Raw genomic sequence first — 21,334 nt, forward strand, 5'->3', positions numbered from 1 at the left:
ATATGGATACAGAGAGACTAGGGCATTTGAGACCCATCATTTCCTTTCACTCTGTAAACACAAGAGAGATCTTTCAGCTCCCCATAAGCCAATTAAGACTTTTTAGTGGGGAATTAGCCCCGATCTGCAGCTACCTGTAGAGGTAGGGGCGGTGGGAGAGTCTTTCTTTTGAGGAGCTCCACATCAGCTGGCTCTGTGTTTCAAAGAGAGGGGATTAAAAAGATCAACACAGTATGACCACTGGCTAGGAAGTCCCAGTGACAGGTGGGCCCAGGCTGGGCAAGCGGAAGGGTCCACTCTTACAACAGCGTATTTAGAGGGGGAAATTGATTTGTAAACAACGCCTCCAAACTGTTGTTCATTGAGGCTGGGATCACCCTGGCTGGGAGGATTGGGATGAATTATGCCGGTGTGGTGTCCCTGGATGGGCGTGCAGCTGCCTAAAATTGTGAGGGTGTCCTCACCTCTCCCTCCCCCCACCCAACACACGCTGTGCCAGCAGTGTCCGCAGAGGGGGGCACGCGGTGGACTCAGTCCTGGCTTGTTCAGCTAGCCAGGGGCAACAGCCAAAGCTTTCATTTGCTGCCAGAGAAATCAGCCGCCCAAACTCAGTGGGGATTTTTCTGGCCGTGGTGCGTTTGTCTGTTGTCTGACAATTAGCTGACAGCACAGACCAGTAGCGGCTTTTGTTTTAAATCTCCGGATGTGGATAATTACAAGAGATAGTTCCTAAAATGCAGTGGCTGCCTGTTCCCCCAGCTCATAAGTTACCCCACATTAAGACCAATTTTTTTTTCATTGGTTTCCCTTTTTCATGAATATAATTATTTACAAGGAAGAGGTAGAAATGGGTTCAGGAAAATAGTATGCTATAGCGTTAGAGAAATCATATCGGTTTAGGAGGTGAATAGAAGCAGAGGCCAAAAGTAAGGCCACTAATAGCATTTTTCCCTTGTGGAAATGTTTCCCTCCTCACACACATGTCCTGATGAGTTGGATCCACAGAGTCAGATGCTGGGTCCCCAGCAGTCATTGCTAAGTCCAGCTATGGTCAAGGAGCCCTCTTTCATATAAAAAGGCTCCTTTTCAGAAGGTTCTGAAAAGTTGGATGCTTTCTCTAACTGCCCTCAGAGCAGAGACAAAGAGTCTTCCAAGAAATCTTCGGAAGTTATGAGGGCTCAGAACTGAGTTGCTTCTGCTAAAAGATCCAAGGAAAAAGTTGTGTCTCCTGAATGACCCTGCCCGGGGCCCCACTCTATTGTCTGTCTCAGAATTAATTCACTCTACCAGCTTTGCATTTTCCTATAGCAAAAGGCACAAATGGTCTGCATCAGATTTTCTGCTCTCCCGTGCATAGGATGCTTGAAAGTGCCTCCCTCCAGCTTTCTAAGGGGCTCAGGCGGGGTCTGCGAGAAGGCAGGTCCCCTACGGAGATGCTGCTCAGCCGTGGTGTAGGTGCACATGTCTGGGCTAAGGGAAGAGAAGGGCTGATGCGTATCACTGTCCAAAAGCCTTGGGAAAACCACCAGCAGACAAACGTCCCACACACCCCGGGCATCCTGGAGCCAACGGCTGCGGTAGAACCTTTGTCTTATACAACTGCCTACAGCCAGCACTGAAAAGGAAAACACCACTACCTCCAAGACTGAAGAAGAGCAAACTGTACTCCCAACTCTGTTACCAAAATAGGATCACAACTCAAGGTACAGATCCCAGAGCACCTTCCAACTAAAGAAGTATCTTTAACAGCATGGATTGCTGGAGGGAGTTTCCACCTCTGCCAGTTAATACTGTTCTTTCTTCCACAGAAGCAAGTGTATAAGTATGGCCTTCGTAGCTCCCAAAAAGAAGAAAAGAAGTATGGTGATTTAAAATGCTTATCCCCAGCCCAGGGGCCTCTTTCTTCCTGCAGCAAACTCTCTGTTCATCCACCGGTGCTGCGAAGGCAGGCTGGGGTTACCAGAGTATTCTAATGAATCACAGAGCAGAGAACAACCCGCTGACAGCCACGATTCACTTCCTCAACAGAATCTTCCACTGAGGCATCATCCAGCACTTAGAAAAGTTTATTTATTCTCTACCTGGATCTGTCTCTTTGCTTCTGTCTTTGCGTAACGTGTGTATTTTTACATTCTGCTTCCAAGCCTTGGAGAAACCAGGTCAGAGAAGATGGGGATGACATAGTAAAATGAAGCATTTCACTCTGCCTGTCATTTCTTTAATGACTCTATCAAGCCCTGCTGTGCGCTGAGCACTGTTCTAGGCACTGGGCTGACCAGGACAAAGTCCTCACCCGAAAGGAAATTACACGCCAATGGGGAAAGACAAAATCAACTTATGACAGGTGGTGGTAAATGTTGAGAAGAAAAATAACATAAAATAAGCGGAATATGGAATGCCAGGGTGGATGGAAGGTTGCTCTTTTAGAAAAGATGGCCAGGGAAGGGCTTTTGATGCGATGACATTTGAGCAGAGGCTCAGGTGCAGAGGGAAGGAGCAAGCCTCAGCAGGATCTGGAGGGAAGAATTCCAAGGAGAAAACACCACCCTGGCCATGCACCATCTAGTAAAGGGACGAGGAGGCTGATATACTGGAGCAGAGGGCATGAGGCAGGTAAGGATGGAGACAATGGGGGCAGTGCAAATCATGATTTTTTTTTTTTTCTCAAGGTAATTGAAGTGTTGAAAGACGATGAGTGTTGTGAATTTGCTTATATCCGTAAAGGCCACAGTGGTTGTTATAGGAATAGCAGGGTTTAGGGGCAGGGTGGAAGCAGAGACCCAACTAAGGACCTGCACCACATTAGTCCTGAAGAAAGGCTTACAGTGGTGGAAGGTTTTGAAGAAGGAAACAACAGGATTTGTTTTAGGGTGTGAAAGAGAGAAATCAAGGATGATTTCAAGTATCTGGGTCAGGAACAATGAGCACACAGAATCCATCCCCAGAAGTCCTCTACAAATGGTTAATTTTGCCTGAAACTGCTCATTTTAGCTCCCAAAGCAAAGATGGAAACAGGAACTGCAGTGTCTATAAGATAAAGACAGGTTGCTGCTAAAGACAACCATAGTTTTTCTGGCCTCAGGGTCTAAGAGAAATGCCTCAGAGAAAAGTTATAATGGGGGGGAGAGTAGGGGGAAGGGGCCCATGATGTCCAGGGCAATGTCCTCGATAACATCCTCACCATTAACACCATCATACCAGCTAACGCTTACATAGCACTTATTCTGTGTTCTATGCACTTTCTAAACACACTACACATATTAATTCATTTAATTCTCACAACCCATGAGGTTGATAATGTCCTTATCTCTGTTTTGCAGTTGAGAGAACCGAGGCACAAAGAAGTCAAATGATTTTCCCAAGAGCACACAGCAAGTAAGTCGTGAAGGTGGGATTTGAACCCAGACAATCTGGTTCCAGCATTTCTACTGCTTCTTACATTGCCTCTCTTGGAATGAAAATGGAATACAGCTAAGCAAAAGGCATCATGGGCCACAGGCTTAGCTTTCTGAGGCCCAGCCCTATCCAGGTATAAGCTTAATCATAGCTACAGGCAAGGCCGCTGCTGCCATATGGGGCCTTTGGTTGAATGAGGAAAAGGGCTCGTTCCCCGGCTCCTCCTGGTACACCAGCCCTGAGACAGGGTGCACAGCAGGGCGAGTGGACTTTCCTCTCTCCAACCCCCGACCTCCCATGGGGGCTGTGCACAGGGCACAATCCCTGTGACCTGATCTAGCAGCCCTGCCTAGAGGCAAGAATAAGTCAGTGGAATGTGCCTCTTCCTGACTGAGATAGAGGAAGACTGCAGAGGGTTTGGGGTGAGTTTTCTGGCAAGGACCTGGGGTGTCACTGCTTCAGTTTGCAAGGCCAGTAGGGCTAAGAGCCTGATGGCATCCTTTTGTGAAATATCAATCTCTTCACCATTCACATCTGGCCAGAAAGGCCCCACACATCTTACCAAGGCCTAGACTTCCTTAGAAAATATTTCTGGGGTTGCTCCAACCTAGGCCAAGCAGGGAATCAAGGTTCCCAAGTTCCACTCCAAAGGACCTAATGGTGAAAATTAGACCCTGGAAGGTGCTCCAGCCAACTTTCACCAATATCCTACATCACCCATTAACAACGAATAAGCCCAGGTACATTGAACTGTAGGAGCTGTCACTTCCTGGGATGGTTTAGGACAAGCACTTGGCTTCGGTACTGAGCTTACCTGCTTGCCTGCTGGGCTAGTGGCCAGGACCAAATCAACCCTGGAGGCAGGATGCCAAAACTGGATGATGGGATTTCAATTATATCGCTTTGGTTTCTACCACAACCTAGCCCAGAGGTACCCAAAGCTACTGGACAAAAGAATCATCCAGGAAGCCTTTCTTCAAAAAATGTAGATGCTTGAGTCTTTCCTCCAAAGATTTTCCTTCAGAGTATCTAGAGTGAAGCCCTGGCAATTGTATTCTTTAAAAAGGTGCACAGATGGTTAATAAACACAGCAGGATTAGGAACCCATGTGCTTTCAAGAGATTGTCCTCCCACAAGATCCATTCTGTTCCCCAGGTGGCCCCAATGGAGTTGGAGCCCAGATGTGCATGGAAGTGGAGAGAACCCTCTGCACATTTCCATCGTATGATCATGGGACACACATGACAAGATGGTCCTTCAGACTTCTTACCATCTTGACAGGACTAACTCCAAGATGGGGCCAGTAAACCTCACAGTTTTACAGTGATGCCCAATTGCTCCAAGCCCAGAATCATTTTAGATTTCACTTGTTTGGAGCATGGTGACAGAAACTGCTGGTTATTCACTGAAATCCATTCTCCTCTTCTTCCTGGACACATGACTATACTACATTTCCCAGAATTCTTTGCAGTTAAGTGTGACTGTGTGACTGGGTTCTTTTCACTGGACCATGAGCGGAAATCCTGCAAGCCATTTCTGGGACTACATCTTCATGACCATGGTGGGAATTTGCATTTTGGGGTACAATGTAGAAAGCATCTAAGAACATCAATCCTGTTCTAAGAATGAGAAGGAGTCATCTAATCTACAAAATCATAAATTTCTTCAGCTAATCAGAGATGTGAGGTCATGGGGCAATTAAATAAGAGAATTACAAGGGAGAAAGCCCCTCCAGGGAGAGACAGAACATGTGTATTGTTTCATCTTGGGCAAAGCATGGGGGAGAGAGGTGGCTGCCATATAAGCAGGTAAGAAGAAATCAGCTAAAATTTTAATAAAATCTTAAAAGCCAAATATGGGCTAGGGTGTCAGGTTGGAATAAGAGAGTTTATACCCACTTGCAAGCTCTTAGCCATGGGCCCCACTAGGTGCTCACAAGAAAGATTAGGCCAGGGGGGACTCCCCTGGTGATGCAGAGGACAGGGCTTCGAGCCCTGGTCCAGGAAGATCCCACATGCCGCGGAGCAACTAAGCCTGTGTGCCACAACTACCAAGCCTGCGCTCTAGAGCCCACGAGCCACAACTACTGAGCCTGTGTGCCACAACTATGGAAGCCAGCGCACCTAGAACCTGTGCTCCACAACAAGAGAAGCCACCGCAATGAGAAGCCCGCGCATCACAACAAAGAGTAACCCCCTTGGGCCACAACTAGAGAAAGCCTATGCACAGCAATGAAGACCCAATGCAGCCAAAAATAAATATAAATTTATTTTTTTTAAAAAAAAGATTAGGCCAGGGCAGAAGACCAGAGGGAGTACCCTTGGTGGTGAAGGTGTTCAGGAGGTGATTGCTGCTTGGGAATAGCCACTAGTCCCACTCACTTTCCCAGACATGCTATCTTAAAGCAAAAGCAGTAAGCCTCTGAAGAAGGGGTATTACCTTTCCTACCATATAGGCAAATATCTATTGATTCTGGGCAGAAATAGAAACAAAACCCTCCTGTTTCTTGTAGAAGGGTAGGAAATGGTCTCAACTTCAGGAAAAAGGCAAAGATCAACTGCTGGTGGAGGAGAAGTAGGAGAAAACACCCTCTCTCCAGAGGGAAGGGCTGGGATCCTTCACCAATACTAAGCAAGAGTCTGCTACTCTAAGGGAAGGAACAGGAAACTCCTTCCCAAGAACAATCACAGTTATAAGGCAAAGGTTGGCTGCCAGGGGGATGAAGAGCTGGAAATCCTCACTCTGGAAGCCAAGATGCATAGGACTTGCTGAAAACTGAGGCTGGACCCCACTTTGTGAAGTTAACATTGAGTAAGAAGAAACATCAATCTAGTGCTGGTGAGGGACAAAATCACGGAGAGAGAGAAACCCCCTGGGGCACAGGCAGGAAAGACTGACTGAAAGCTGAGAGGGAAAAGGAGCACTGAGAAAAATCATTTGGTACTCCCCTCAGTAAAAGTACATGATAACAACAGCCCACTGCTGAAGAAATAGGAAGACTATGGTGCAATAAAGGTAATAATAATAACAACAAGAAAATGCAAAGCAAACTCAACTCCTGACTATATTGACTGACCACTCCCTCTCCATATTAACTGCATGACAACAGAAAAGGCATGTCCTGGCATAAATTTATTTACCTAACAGTTTCTACTGTTCCTGTACATATACATGATGCCCAGCATTAACAAAAAATTACAAGACACACAAAAAAGAGTAAGAAAAACAACCCATTCCCAAGAGATAAAACAATCAATAGATCCAGACTCAGATATTACCCAGATGTTGAATTTTCAGATAGGAAATTTTAAATAGCTATGATTGATTAATATGGTAAAGAATGTATTGGAAATTGTGGACAATATGCTTATGTTCGTCAGGGTTTTCCAAAGAAACAAAACCAACAGGACATATAGATATATGTATAAGAACAGATTTATTATAGAAATTGTCTCACATGGTTATGGAGGCTGAGAAGTCCCATGATGTGCTGCAAGTTGAAAAACCAGGAAAGCTTGTGGTATAATTCAGACCAAATCTGAAGGCCTGAGAATAACAGGCAGCCAATAATCTAAGTCCCAGTGTGAGTCTAAAAGCCCCAAAACCAGGACCACTGATGTCCTAGAGCAGTAGAAGATGGCTGTCTCAGCTTAAGCAGAGAGAGCAAATTCACCCTTCCTCATCCTTTTGTTCTATTCAGGTCCTCAATGGATTGGATGATGCCCACCCACATTGCTCAGGGAGATCTTCTTTACACAGTCTACTGATTTAAATGCTAATCTCTTCCAGAGACATCCTTACAGGTGTCTCCCAGAAATAATGTTTTACCAGCTTTCTGGGCATCCCTTAGCCCAGTCAAGTTGACACATAAACTTAACCATCACAATGCTTAAACAAATTGGGAAATTCAGCAGAGAAATGACAACTATAAAAAGGAGTCAAACTGAAATGGTAGAAAATTACACGTGATATCAGAGAAGAAGAATTCCTTTCATAGGCTCATCAGTAGCCGGGACATTTCTGAGAAAACACTCCATGAACTCAAAAATAGGTCAACAGACTATATCCAAACTGAAACACAAAGAGAAAAAAAGAGTAGGAAAAACCACCACGGAATGCAGCATTCGAGAAATGACATCAAATAAAAACCTGAATCTATATAAAGAAATGAAAAAAAGAAGGAAATGATAAAAATAAATGTAAAAGACCCTCTTTTTTATTATCTTTTTTTTTTTAAGAATCAATTTTATTTACTTATTTATTTTTGGGCTGCGTTGGGTCTTCGTTGCTGCGTGCGGGCTTTCTCTAGTTGCAATGAGCTGGGGCTACTCTTCGTTGTAGTGCACGGACTTCTCACTGCAGTGGCTTCTCTTGTTGTGGAGCATGGGCTCTAGGCGTGTGGGCTCCCACAGTTGCAGCACAGGGGCTCAGTAGTTGTGGCTCATGGGCTCTAGAGTGCAGGCTCAGTAGTTGTGGGTCATGGGCTTAGTTGCTCCACGGCATGTGGGATCTTCCCGGACCAGGGATCGAACTCGTGTTTCTTGCATTGGCAGGAGGATTCTTAACCACTGTGCCACCAGGGAAGTCCTTTTTTACTTATCTTAAATCAGTTTAAAAAATAATTGTGTAAAACAAAATGAGTAATACTGTACTGTAGAGCTTATAGCATAAGTAAAATGTACAAGAAAAATAACCCAAAGAATGGGAGGGATGAACGGGAATACAGTTGACCCTTGAACAACATGAGTTTGAACTGGGCAGGTCCCCTATATGTGGATTTTTTTTTCACTAAATGTGTACTGCAATACTACACAATCCTCAGTTGGTTGAATCCATGGTGTGAGACAGCAGATATGGAGGGCTGACTCTCAAGTTATTCATGGATTTTCCACTGGGTGGAGGGTGGGCACCCCTAACCCCCACATTATTCAAGTGACAACTGTATACTCTTTTTCTTTTTTAAACACTTTGAGTTTTTTTTTGTAAATTTATTTATATTTTATTTTTGGCTGCGTTGGGTCTTCGTTGCTGTGTGTGGGCTTTTCTCTAGCTGCGGCGAGCGGGGGCTACTCTTCATTGCGGTGCATGGGTTTCTCATTGCAGTGGCTTCTCTTGTTGCAGAGCATGGGCTCTAGGCACGCAGGCTTCAGTAGTTGTGGTTCTTGGGCTCTAGAGCGCAGGCTCAGTAGTTGTGGTGCACAAGCTTAGCTGCTCTGCAACATGTGGGATCTTCCCAGACCAGGGCTCAAACCCGTGTCCCCTGCATTGGCAGGTGGATTCTTAACCACTGTGCCACCAGAGAAGTCCCCAACTGTATACTCTTTTAAGAGTCTTACACTTTATGTAGACTGGTATAATATTCTTTGAAGGTACATTCAGGTAAGTTAACAATGTATATTGTAAACCCTAGGAGAAAAACTGCAAAATTTTGCAAAAGTTATCATTAACAAGCCAATAGGGGAAGTAAGACAGACTAATTAAAAAATTCAACCAATTCAAAAGAAGTGGAAAAAAGGAACAAAGAATAGTTAAGACAAATAGAAAACTAGGAAGACAATAAATTAAATCCAATCCCATTAATAATTACATTAAGTACAAATTACATTAAAATGCAAAGATTGTCACATAGGATAAAAAGCAAGACCTAATGGTATGTTATCTACAAGAAACCCACTTCGCATATAAAGATATAGATAGCTTTAAAAAAAAGGAAAAGAAAAAGACATATCATGTAAATACTTTTAAAAAAAGCTATGATGGCTATATTAGTATCAGACCAAATAGACTTTAGAACAAGAAATATTTCCAAGGATAAAGAGGGACATTACATAATGATAAAGGGTCAATTCACCAACAAGATATAACAATCCTAAGTGTGTAAGCACTCAACAATGAACCTTCAAAATACATGAAACAAAAACTGATATGACTGAAAGAAGAAACAGACAAATCCACAATTATAAAGACTTCAACACTTATCACTTAGTAATATATAGAAAAAGTAGAAAACAAGTAAGGATATAGTACATCTGAACAACACTATTAACCAACTTGGCCTTATTTATAGCATAACGCCATCCACACTCAAACAATAGCAGAATATACATTCTTGTCATGTACACACAGAATATTCACCAAGACAGGCATATTCTGGGTCATAAAACAATTTCAATAATTTAATTCAAGTCATACAAAATATGTTCTCTGAAAGAGCAAATTCCTAATAATTGGAAATTGAACAACAGCCTCCTACATTGCCCAGTGTTCAAAGGAGAAGTATTTACTAACTTGCGTAGCAATGTAAGTCTGTTATCTAATAATAAAATACTTTCGGTTTGTATTTTGTGTGTCTTTGGGAGGGTTTTTCCCCTTCATTTTTCTAGTAATTCATTTTTACTTTTTGTTATAAAAATTTTGGTTTGAAATGGATTGAAAATGTTCAAAAAAAAAAAAAAAAAAGAAAAGAAAAATGGGTCCTTCACCACATGACGTTTGAGAAGCACTGCCCTGGAGAATGGTGGGGCAGCTTGGAGGACCCTGCATCCCTAAAAAACCACCCAGCCACCTGGGATGCTCTTCGTGGGCTGTTACGTGAATGGGAAATTAACTTCGTTCTTTAAGCCATGATACCATTGTATGCCCGTTCTAGGAGCCAAACCTTACCCTAACTGGTATCACCACAAAGGCATGCTGTCTGCTGACTATAGCCACTGCTTTAGTCTCAGGTGGAGCTAGCAGTAAGCTCTTTCCAGAGAGAACACAGGCTCATGGGTAAGCCAACAAGGTGTACATCGCTTTTCACACCGCAGAGAGTCCCCACAAAAGAGAGGAGGTAAGAGCTAAAGTTCTTACTTCTTCAGCAGAGTACAGGCAGGCTGATAGCAAAGATGGAGTATGGAGCCATTCCAACGGCTTGCAAGTGCCCAGCAGAACTTGGCTTTCCCTGGCTGGTTGCAGGAGAAGCAGGACTTCCATCAGCAAACACAGCAGCAGCCGTTGGAGCTATAGCTGCCCCAGAAAGATGGCTCTAGAGCCTCTCTCTGATGGGGCCAACTTGGAATGAGTGCTTCTGACTATTACTGAGGGTGCTCAGGCAATACAACCCACCAGTCGAGGTCTGTCAACTCCTAATTGGTAACCTCTTTTTGCCTCAGTCTCTTTATCTGTAAAATGGGTGAGAATGATAGTACCTATCTACGTCAGAAGATTTTCCAAGTTTTCAATGAGAAATTGTTCATGGAAAGAGCTAAAGCTCATGCCTGGCTCATTCAAAGAGCTTGATAAATGTTAGCTATTGACTGATTTAGCTGCAAGCCAATCACCCTTTGTAATGAGATGATCTTTCTTTGGTCACCAGATGGTCCCTACGTTGCTGGAAGTCTGTAGGCCTTAGATACAAACTAACTAGCGTAACTTGATTCTAATGCAGCAATATGATTTGGAAGGCCAAGGCTACACTTCAAATGTAAAACTGTGATTAGAGGACTTAGGAGGGATATTAAATTATACCTAGTGATGGTCTGGCTGAAGCCCAGACAAATCTCACTGCCTTTAAGAACTCTTCATATTAAGCATGAGGACATGACTACAGTGCTTTCTAGGTTACAAAGCAATTTCACATCCATCATCTGATATTAGCCTCACAATGTCCAGTGAAGTAGAAGGGATTATTGTATCTATAGCACAGATGAGGCAAGGGGCTCAGGGGTTAAGTGCTTCACCCAAGGTCACAAGGTTAATGAGAGGAGAACGTGGGGCTCAGATCTGCATCTGGGTCCAGGCCTATTTCTTTTTCCCGGATACTTTTGTGCCTCTTCAGGCTTGCCTCACCTGACCCAGAGCACACAGTCAGAGGCATTTCTACATTATGATTTGCAATCAAGCAAAAGATTAATAATGATGAACATATGATTAGGTTGAACCATATAAAATTGCTGATTATTTGAACTACAGAAATGGCAAATTCATGAGGTTCAACCTACTAACTAACACTTACTTGGACACTTACCACAGGTTAGGCACTGAGCCAAGCACTTTACAATCATATTTTCTTATCTAATCACAATAATCTTGTTATCTCCAATTTAGAGATGAGGAATCTGAGGCCAAGGCCACAAAACTAGTAAGTGATGGGGGCAGGACTTAAATCCAGTCATCTAAGCCCAAAGCACAGGCATTTAACCAGTGTACTACCCTACCATCTATTTCTCCAGCAGCAAGACAAGAGCTCCTAATGACAGAAATCATGTCTTAATCAACTGCATAGTGTTACATGCAACACCCGGTATTCATTCATTCATTCAACAAATTTGAGGACCTACTAGGCTTCTCGTTGTGAGACAATTCTCCATAGGTCTCAAGCATTTCTACACATCTTGTGAGCAGAGGCACTGACTGCTCTTTAGTCTGTTCCAGACTCTGTTTTCAAAGATATTTATGTACTGAACAGGCTTGGAAGATAGAGATCATATCTCTGTCCAGAGCAAAGGGCAAACAGACTGTCCATTATAAAAGAATCAGGTTCCCTAAGGTCAGGGTTCCTCTCCTGTAACGCATCGAGTGCATGTGTGTCATGTGGCCCTCTTCCTGTCACCTAGAAAAATCAGGGCTTAGGAACCATCCTAATGATGCTAATACCCTGGTTACTGCTCTTGCTGTGAGTAATAAACTATCCTTTGCCTTTAACCAAGAGTATCATACCTTCTACCAGCATGGAACTATGGCAGGCTAACTCGTTAGCTTGCAAGCAGGACACAGTCTCAGATCAGAGTTCTTGATGGTGCTGGCCAGATTAATGAATGCATGTAATGAGCACTCCTTGTATACAAGGCACTGTGTCATAAACATTTTAATAGTGTCTTTCAGGGAGCCGTGGCTGCCACTCCCAGAGAGATAAGACAAGGAAATAGCCAAGATAGTAGGTCTAGTCTCCCTGGACGACACCGATCTGCAAAATTGCCGCATCAACACCAGGCTTTATTAGAAACCGACTGTGGGTCTGGCTCCAATTTTCTGAATTCCACAGTGTCTCCCTAGGAGAATTTTGTAAGTGCTTGTTGAGCAAAGGATCCATTCAGCTATTCAACAAATATTAATTGAGTGCCTCCTGTGTGACTGGCTCTGTTCTAAGATTAGGGAGAATCAGACAGACAGGATCTCTGCTCTCATGGGGTTTATCCACTGGTAGGAGAGACAGTCAATACACAAAATATCAGATAGTGATAAAAAGTTCTGCAACGACTTAAGGAGGAAAATGTTCCAAAGAGCCAGTGAAACCACTTTAGAAGTGGTAGTCAGGGGAGGCCTCCCAGAAGAGGGGGCCTCTAAGCTGACACCTGACTGATGAGAATCAGTCAGGATCAGGAGAATGAGTACTCCAAGCAGAGGGAATGCAATTGGTGTGAGAAAGAAGGAGAAAGAAGAGGCCAGTATGGATGCAGCCCAGCAAAGGAGGAGGTGACGGCAGAGACAGAGACAGGAGCCAGATCATGTGGGTTTTTATGGTGCTCCAAGGATGTTTCCTGTCAAAATGACAGTGGGCGCAATTGAGCACTTCTATTTTATTTTTTATTTATTCATTTATTTTTCTTCTCTTTGTAAAAAAAAATTTTGATTGGAGTATAATTGATTTACAATGTTGTATTAGTTTCAGGTGTACAGCAAAGTGAATCAGTTATACATATACATATATCCACTTTTTTTAATTTTTAGATTCTTTTCCCATATAGGCCATTACAGAGTATTGAGTAGAGTTCCCTGTGCTATACTGTAGGTTCTTATTAGTTATCTATTTTATATATAGTAGTGTGTATATGTCAGTCCCAATCTCCCAGTTTATCCCTCACTCCTTATCCCCTGGTGACCATAAGTTTGTTTTCTATATCTGTGACTCTACTTCTGTTTTGTAAATAAGTTCATTTTTACCCTTATTTTTAGATTCCACATATAAGCAATATCATATGATATTTGTCTTTCTGTGTCTGACTTACTTCACTCAGTATGACAATCTTTAGGTCCATACATGTTGCTGAAAATGGCATTATTTTGTTCTTTTTATGGCTCAGTAATATTCCATTTTGTATATGTACCACACCTTTTTTTTTTTTTCTTTGCGGTACACCGGCCTCTCTCTGTTGTGGCCTCTCCCATCTCGGAGCACAGGCTCCGGACGCGCAGGCTCAGTGGCCATGGCTCACGGGCCCAGCCGCTCTGCGGCATGTGGGATCTTCCCGGACCAGGGCACGAACCCGTGTCCCCTTCATCAGCAGGTGGACTCTCAACCACGGTGCCACCAGGGAAGCCCGTACCACATCTTCTTTATCCATTCCTCTGTTGATGGACATTTAGGTTGCTTCCATGTCCTGGCTATTGTAAATAATGTTGCAATGAATATTGGGGTGCATGTATCTTTTTGAATTATGGTTTTTCTCTGGGTATATGCTTAGAAGTGGGATTGATGGGTCATATGCTACTTCTATTTTTAGTTTTTTAAGGAACCCCCCATCCTGTTCTCCATAGTGGCTGTACAAACTTACATTCCCACCAACAATATAGGAGGGTTGCCTTTTCTCCACACCCTCTCCAGCATTTATGTTTGTAGACTTTTTGACGATGGCCATTCTGACCGGCGTGAGGTGATACCTCATTGTAGTTTTGATTTGCATTTCTCTAATAATTACTGATGTTGAGCATCTTTTCATGTGTTTTTTGGCCATCTATATGTCTTCTTTGAGAAATGCCTATTTAGATCTTCTGCCCATTTTTTGATTGGGTTATTTGTTTTTTTGTTATCAAGCTGCATGAGCTGTTTGTATAATTTGGAGATTAATCCCTTGTTGGTTGCTTCGTGTGCAAATATTTTCTCCCATTCTGAGGGTTGTCTTTTTGTTCAGAACCCATCAGCCACAGTAACAAGAACTGCCACACCCCAGAAAGTGTTGGATCCTGTACCACAAAGCACTTTTACCTCAGCAACTTGTCATCTCTAAGCCACCTGCTGGAAAAACAAACAAACAAACCAACAAAAAACTTACCTAGCATGAATCTCCAGAGACTGGGTATTTAACAAAGTAAATGAATGTGATGTTTTATTTTTTTAAAAAAGAGCAGAGCTTCTGTGATACCAGTTGAGTTCAACTGACACAGACTCCTACAGAAAACCCCTGCCCAGAGAGGCTTGAAGAACCAAAGCAGGAGTTGCCCCGTGATTAGGGGCTACACAAGGCCACCAACACATGAGGGCCACTGCCAGACATCAGATGAGGGGCTGCAGAAGACCTCGCAGGTGTGTGCTGAGCCTGGAGTTTGTATAGAAGGGGAGGGGGCGAGAGTTGCAAATATCAGCATACTTCCCAGACCACCTTTGCCAATGTAGCTAAAGGAAGTATTTGTAAAAAGAAAAGAATAACTCAATGACCAAAGACGAAAATGATCCATTTAAAACAGCCACCACCACGACAAACCTCCAAGTACTCAAACCCATGGGAACTACTCTGTAACGCAGAGCTGAATGGCATCATGACAAAGAATGATCTACTATGAATGTAAGCACATAAAGCTTAAATAAAATGTTAGGTGGAAATAGGTTGCAAACTTTCCACACACATTGATCAAAATGATGCAAAAACTAGCCAGACTGGAGGAGTTAAGAGTGGCGTCAACAGTAGTTCAGAAGTGGTGAGAGGTTACAGATTTTATAAAGGTGCTCACTCAATTAAAAATTATAAACGAGGGGCTTCCCTGGTGGCACAGTGGTTGAGAGTCCGCCTGCCGATGCAGGGGACACGGGTTCGTGCCCCGGTCCGGGAGGATCCCACATGCCGCGGAGCGACTAGGCCCGTGGGCCATGGCTGCTAAGCCTGTGTGTCCGGAGCCTGTGCTCCACAATGGGAGAGGCCACAACAGTGAGAGGCCCACGTACCGCAAAAAAAAAAAAAAATTATAAACGAAAGGTCTTTCCTGATTTCAAAACTGGAATACAAGCTTTGAGGAAAACACATTTTCCAGAATCAGCAAGACCTAACATAACAGAACCGACTCCATCTAGAAGCCCGTTACTCTGGCCAAGCTGAACCTACACATTGTCATATCGAGTGAAGTAGGTCAGACACAGAAAGACAAATATCATATGATATCGCTTATATGTGGAATCTAAAAAAAATAGGGGTACAAATGAATTTTATTTATAAAACAGAAGTAGAGTCACATATATAGAAAACAAGCTTATGGTCACCAGAGGAAGCAGGGGGAGGGATAAAATGGGAGATTGGGATGGACATATACACACTACTATATATAAAATAGATAACGAATAAGAACCTGCTGTATAGCACATGGAACTCTACTCAATACTCTGTAATGGCCTATATGGGAAAAGAATCTAAAAAAAAAAAGTTGATATGTGTATATGTATAACTGATTCACTTTGCTGTACACCTGAAACTAACACAACATTGTAAACCAGCTATACTCCAATAAAAATTTTTTTTAAAAAAAAGTCATTGGAAATAAAAGTGCACCCCATCAGCCTTTGAATGTCCTTTCTCTCTGCGACAGGCAGCAGTTTTAATAAGTCGCCCTGTCCACATTCCCCTAATGATATGCTTTCTACATAAAAAAAGGGCTTGTGAAACTTAATTCCTCTGACAGAAGCGAGCTCAGGTCTCTGAAGCAGCGAAGATTTCAGATTTCCGCCGGTTTTCCTTGCACCTGCCCTTGCGAGGCATGAGGTTTTGTGTGCAGAAGCCTCCAGGGGTTGAAATTTAGCCCTGTCCATGTAGCAGGAAGGTCAGCCGAAGTCACTGGGTCCCAAGACACTGGACTTCAATCTCCGACCAAAAACAAAACATCAAAACACTTCTATTCACTGGGACGTGCTTAGCAGCGCGCTGGCATTTACAAATGTAACGCAGCACCGCGCGGCTCAGAGAAGGGGCTCTGCTTAGAAAGTCGATTGTTCTTCGGCGATCTGACAACCTCTATCAGATCTGTGTCAGCCCGGCTCCAGCAAAGACTCCAGAGAAAGCCAGCCTCCACCAGGCTGAGTCCTGGCTGCCACCTGATACCTGAATGAAGAGCAGAGCCAGCAAAATCCAAACTCCTTTCAGGACATCTGCTTCTGTGGGAAATGGTTTTGGCTCTCAAAAACCATTAATGTGGAAGAAAATTCATTTTCAATAGGCTTTTAAAAACTGTTACGCACCCACCAATCGGAGCCCGTAGGCTTTTCCTAGGAAGAAAATCTTGACTCGGTTTACCTGTCTATTTCTTAGTAAGTACCTTCCCATCTGGGCAGTCCCCTTACTTGATATTATTATTTGTTAAAATGATAATTACAATAGCAGCCAGAGCTAATTGCTCATTTACTGTGTGCCAAGCACTGTGCTACTTGGCCTCATAACAAACAGGGAGATAGCATGACTCTCAGTTTGTGGAAAAGACACAGAGGCTCAGAGAGTTTAAGGAATTTGCCCAGGGAGGCTACCTGGGCATTGACTTGAAGCTCTGCGTTCTGCTTCAGTTTTGCCCACTTCACTGTGGATGCACCTATAGCTAATGGCAGCCCTTGAACTCTGTAAGAAACTTCCCCCTAGCTTGGCAAAACCCAATTTAATTTGGCAAACATTGAACAGCTGCCCACCATGTTTGGGGCTCTGCACTAATACAACCCTCCTACCACTGGGTGCCCACAGGGCAAGGAGCCAACTACACAAGTAGTAACACTAGCCCAAGGCAGAGTGCAAATGGCTTAGCAGTGGCACCAACTAGGGCAGTGGAGATCTAGAAGGGGGGGGCAATTAATTCTAACTGAGGCATCAGGTAAGGCTTCCAAAGGAGAGACCATCTGAGCTGAGTGAGGCTTCAAAGATGGAGAAAACCTTTTTACAGTTACAATGTATTTTGAAAAGGAAAGTGATGAGATTACTGCAGAGAATTTAGAAACAGAAAATAAAGTGTAAAAGGTGGGCTTCCCTGGTGGCGCAGTGGTTGAGAGTCCACCTGCCGATGCAGGGGACGCAGGTTCGTGCCCCGGTCCGGGAAGATACCATATGCAGCGGAGCAGCTAGGCCCGTGAGCCATGGCTGCTGAGCCTGCGCGTTTGGAGCCTGTGCTCCGCGACGGGAGAGGTCACAACAGTGAGGGGCCCGCATACCGCAAAAAAAAAAAAAGAAAAATTATCTGCAATTCCATCACCCAAAGGAAACATTATTTCTCTTTTCATCAAAATAACCTTACTGAGGTATATAACTTACAACTTGTTGAGTATTAACAAATGAATACACTCGTTTAGCCACCAGCTCAGTCAAAATATAGAGCATTTCTGTTGCCCCATAAAAGTCCCTTGTGTCCCCTTCCATTCAATTCTCTTCCTTCTCTGACCCCAGACAATCACTGATTTGCTTCCTGCCACTTTAGATTAGTTTTACCAGTTCTAGAATTCCATGTAAATAGAATGATACAATATGTACTCTTTTGGACTTCTTTCACTCAGGATAATGTTTTTAAGATTCAGTCATGCTGTTATGTATATCAGTGATTCAAACTCTTTTATTTGCTAAATGATATTTCATTGTACACGTGTACCACAATTTGTTTATACATTCACCTGTTGATGGACATTTGGGTTGTTTCTGGTTTGCGGCTACAGTGAATAAGGCTGCTATAAACGTTCATGTACAAGTCTCTGAGTGGACATATACTGTCAATTCTCTGGGGAAAACACCTAAGAGCAGAATTCTGGGCCATATCATAAGTGTATATTTAACTTTATCAGAAACTTCCAAACTGTTTTCCAGAGTAGTTGTACCACTTTCCAGCTCTTGCCAGCAGTATATGAGAGTTACAATTGTTCCATATACTTGCCCAAACTTGGTATTCTTATCCTTTTTAATTTTAGCAATTCTAATGGTACGCAGTGACATCATATCATGGTTTTAATTTGTATTTCCCTAATGACTAATGATGTTGAGCACCTTTTCATGTTTTTATTGGCTTTCCACACACTATGTATCTTCTTTTGTAAAGTGTCTGTTCAAGTCCTTTGACCATTTTCATACTGTTATTTTTATTTCAAATATACATTCAATGTATAATCAGGTTAATATATCATATACGGATATTAGTTATTCCCAAACACAACTGTGAGGGAAGTAGCAGAAAAGAATAAAGTCAAAGTAATAGTGAAAGATATTTCTAAAACAAAAGTCATGTTACACTTTAAATTTTTAAATCAGAGTTGATTACTACTATTTATTTTTTTCCTTTGTCAATTTTTAAATTGGGTTGTCTTCCTTTTTTTGTTTGTTTGTTTGCCTTATTATTGAGTTATAAACGTTCATTTTGTATTCTGGATGCGGCTTCTTTGTCAGATACATGCATTCCAACTCTTTTTTTCTATTCTCTGACTTGCCTTTTCATTTTATTAACAGTGTCTTTTCAAGAGCAGAAGGTTTTAATTTTTATGAAGTCTAATTTGTCTTTTTCTTTTATCATTCACGATTTTTGTTTCCTATCTAGGATCTATTTGCCTACTCCAAGGCTGTAAAGGTTGCCTACACCCAGATTTCTTCTGGAAAAGTTATAATTTTAGCCTGTACATTTAGGTCTGTGATCTATTTTGACATAGGCGTCTTTTGGCATATTACATCCTTCCCTTAAAAAGGTCTCCTGTGCCAGGGCTTCCCTGGTGGCGCAGTGGTTGAGAGTCCGCCTGCCGATGCAGGGGACACGGATTCGTGCCCCGGTCCGGGAAGATCCCACATGCCGCGGAGCGGCTGGGCCCGTGAGCCATGGCTGCTGAGCCTGCACGTCCGGAGCCTGTGCTCCGCGACAGGAGAGGCCACAGCAGTGAGAGGCGCACATACCGCAAAAAAAAAAAAAAAAAGGTCTCTTGTTCATCTTCAATGGGGAAGCCTAGGCGTCTTGAGATTCCCTACTCTAATGGGGCTGCTGTCAAGGGCATGAGTTGGAGCTCAGTGGAGACCAGTACAATCTTCACAAAGTAAATCCCCATCCTCTGACCATAGACCATTCCCAAACCCAAATAATAATCTCATCAGCTGCTGTGAGTGTTGGCTGTTAACAGCTCACAGCATCCTCCTTCAGAGGACTGTGCTCAGCTGATGCGAGGGACAACCTACATGGCTATACCCTCTCCTCAGGCAGCCTGTAGCCAATGACCAATCAATGACAGTACGAGGCGAGACAATTTTGAAGTATTATTCATACTCCAGAGCTTCCTGTGGGATCAGCTTGAGGCTGGACTTCAGCTGAACCCACATCTTTGCCTTTCTTCTTCCTCTGTCCTATCCTGTTTTCCTCACCCCTGTACAGGTTTTACCTAAGAACAGTCATACAACAAATCACTTGCTCAGGAATCCCTGATTCAGGTTCTGCTTTTAGGGGACACAACCTAAGGCAATTAGCTAGGCTTTCAGAAGAAAGATGCAGCTTCCCCCATGGTTTACATCGAAAACAGGAGCTGTCCTATCTCCTTTCTGGGCCTCAGTCTCCCCACCAGTCAGGGGATTTATTAAGATTCTTAGCTGTGCTCATATTCTGTGATCTAACTCGGACAAATGCTGCTTTGTCCCCCTTCCTCTGCAGAAAAAGTTCCCTAGCATATACCATTATACACTGGCTCTGTGGGCCATCAGCATGCCTTCCACGCTGCCAGTTTTAATATATATTATTTCAACCAATTATTAGGGATGCCTACATCACTCACCTCAGAGCAAAGGTAAGCATCTTTTTTTACCCATAATCCAGAATATCATATGCAAACTTTCTGAGATTCATCCTTCCAGAATAGACTTGATTTGGGCGTCTAGAAAACACAGCCTTCAATTGTAAGCCTGTGAAACGCTATACCATAATTACAGTTTCTAGGCACCTCTAATGACCCATTAAGTTGGATTGTAGAGAAGGCAGAGACTATGCAGCCAGGAGCAGGTGAGACTGGAGGGTCTAGCGCTTTCTCTCTGAGGGCAGAGACCCACCAGGAATAATCTGCTATAGAGGAAAATCATGGGGGAAGATGAGATTTTATCATCTAATACGCATCACCACAGAGAAGGCCAATCTGAGATTTTTCCATTTCCTGGAATAAAAAATCACTTTGAGAATGGAGAATATCTTATACTTGGCTTACGAGAATGCAAATTGGTACACTCACTTTGGAAAACAATTTGACATTATCTGCTAAAATACTATTTACCTTGGGCCCAGCAATTCAGCTCCTAGTCATATAGTCTAGAGAAAAATTTTGCACTTGAGTACCAAGAGATAAGAAAAAGAAGCCTTGTTTATAACAGCCCCAAAGTGGAAACAACTTGAATATCCAATTTCAGGAGAATGAATAAATACCCTGGGGTACCAGCACACAATAGAGTATTAAGCATGAATGAACTACAACTACATACATCAACCTGAGTGGATCTTAGAATTATAATGTTGAACAAAAAAAGCAGATCACAAAGATTATATAAACCACATCATAATACTCTTTTTATTTATTTTTAAAATTTATTTATTTATTTATAGCTGCATTGAAACAAACATTATAAAATATGTTCAGTGGGGGAGAAGGGGTAGGAAAGCATGCAGAAGCACATCATATGTTCTTAATTAAGCCTGTTTAAGGTTCCTGAGAGATTTGAGGAATTTCATGGGTATAGAGTTCCTACTGTGTGTCAAGAATCATGCTAAGCGCTTTATGTTTTTTTTAATTAATTAATTAATTTATTTATTTTTGGCTGAGTTGGGTCTTCATTGCTGCACCCGGGCTTTCTCTAGTTGTGGCGAGTGGGGGCTACTCATCGTTGCAGTACACGGGCTTCTCATTGCAGTGGCTTCTCTAGTTGTGGAGCACAGGCTCTAGGCGCATGGGCTTCAGTAGTTGTGTCACGCGGGCTCAGCAGTTGTGGCTCACAGGCTCTAG

The 21,334-nt window shown here is 42.9% G+C and overlaps 1 long non-coding RNA gene across 2 annotated transcripts in view; it reads right to left on the reverse strand.

Annotated features, from left to right (window-relative positions):
• Positions 1 to 21,334, reverse strand: part of LOC113615019 (uncharacterized) — a 93,957-nt gene that overhangs the window by 17,244 nt on the left and 55,379 nt on the right. The gene's annotated exons all lie outside the window — the stretch shown is intronic.

The sequence above is a fragment of the Aethalodelphis obliquidens genome, unplaced genomic scaffold, assembly GCF_003676395.1.
Source record: "Aethalodelphis obliquidens isolate GAN/ISIS:26980383/991018 unplaced genomic scaffold, ASM367639v1 scaffold4, whole genome shotgun sequence".
Taxonomy (NCBI): domain Eukaryota; kingdom Metazoa; phylum Chordata; class Mammalia; order Artiodactyla; family Delphinidae; genus Aethalodelphis; species Aethalodelphis obliquidens.